We start from the raw sequence: 1,682 nt of genomic DNA, 5'->3' as shown, positions 1-1,682 counted from the left end.
CCTGAAACTGAAACTCAAGGAATGGAGAAAGGCAGGGGTCCAACTTTATTCTTTTGTGGTTGTCCAGCTGTCTCTGGACTATTTATTGAAGAAAATATACTCTCCTCCATTGAATGGTCTTGGTATTTTTATAGAACATGAATTGACCATCATTGTTTGGGATTATTTCTGGGTTCTTATTCTATCCCATTGGTCAATATATTTATGCTTATGCGAGTACTCCAATCTCTTGATTACTGTAACTTTATGGTAAGTTTTTTCTGTCTGGTTGGTTTTTTTGGAGTCAGGGTCTCGCTCTGTCACCCAGACTGGAGTGCAGTGGTGTGATCACGCCTCCGTCAACCTTGACCTCTCAGGCTCAGGTGATCCTCCCACCTCAGCCTCCCAAGGAGCTACCACGTGCGGCTAATTTAAAAAAATTTTTTGTAGAGACAGGATTTCACCATGTTGTACAGGCTTGTCTCGAACTCTTTGGCTTAAGTGATCTGCCCACTCAAAGTGGCCTCCCAAAGTGCTGGGACTACAGATGTGAGCGACCATCCCCAGTCCCTTTGTGGTAAATTTTGAGATTGGGAAGAGTGAGTTTTTCCACTTTGTTCTTCCTTTTCAAGATTGTTTTGGCTGTTTGGGGCCCCTTGCAATTTCATATAATTTAAAAATCAGTTTTTTCACTTCTGCAGAATGGCTATTGGAATTTGATAGGAATTGCATTGAATCTGTAGATTGTTTTGGGGAGTATTGCCATCTGAACAATGTTAAATCTTCCAATCTATAAACATGGAGTGCCTTTCCATTTATTTGTGTACTTTCATGTCTTTCAAACAATTTTTTTTTTTTTGAGACAGTGTCTCGCCCTGTCTTCAGACTGGAGTGCAGTGGCACGATCTTTGCTCACTGCAACCTCTGACTCCCTGGTTCAAGGGATTCTCCTACCTCAGCCTCCCAAGAAGCTGGGACTACAGGTGGGTGCCACCACATCCAGCTAATTTTTGTATTTTTAGTAGAGACGGGGTTTCACCACGTTGGCCCGGGTGGTCTTGATCTCCCAACCTCATGGTCTACACGCCTCGGCCTTCCAAAGTGATGGGATTACAGGGATGAGCCACTGCGTCCAGCCTCAGCAATGCTTTATACCTTTCAGTATGCAAGTCTTTTGCCCCCATTATGGATTGAATTGTGTTCCCCTAAAAATCATGCGTTGAAGCCCTATGGTCAGAATGTGACTGTATTTGGGGACAGGGCCTTTGAAGAGGTAATTAAATTAAAATGGGATTGTTAGGGTGGGCCCTAGTACAGTACAACTGGTGTCCTTACAAGGTGAGAAGAATAGAACACAAACACCCAGCTATGTGAGGATGCACTGAGAAGACAGCCATCTGCAAGCCAAGGAAAGAGCCCTCAGAGACTGGAAGCTGTGGCTCACGCCTATAATCCCAGCACTTTGGGAGGCCAAGGCAGATGGATCACTTGAGGTCAGAAGTTCGAAACCAGCCTTGCCAACATAGCGAAACCTCCTCTCTACTAAAAATACAAAAATTAGCTGAGCACGGTGGTGCACACCTGTAATCCCAGCTCCTCAGGTGGCTGAGGGAGGAGAATCACTTAAATTCAGGAGACAGAGGTTGCAGTGAGTCGAGATCATGCCACTGCACTCCAGCCTAGGCAACAGAGACTCCATCTCA

The sequence above is a fragment of the Cebus imitator genome, unplaced genomic scaffold (assembly GCF_001604975.1).
Source record: "Cebus imitator isolate Cc_AM_T3 unplaced genomic scaffold, Cebus_imitator-1.0 Scaffold136, whole genome shotgun sequence".
Taxonomy (NCBI): domain Eukaryota; kingdom Metazoa; phylum Chordata; class Mammalia; order Primates; family Cebidae; genus Cebus; species Cebus imitator.
The sequence above is the reverse complement of the archived record's forward strand: the minus strand, read 5'-3'. Positions refer to the sequence as shown.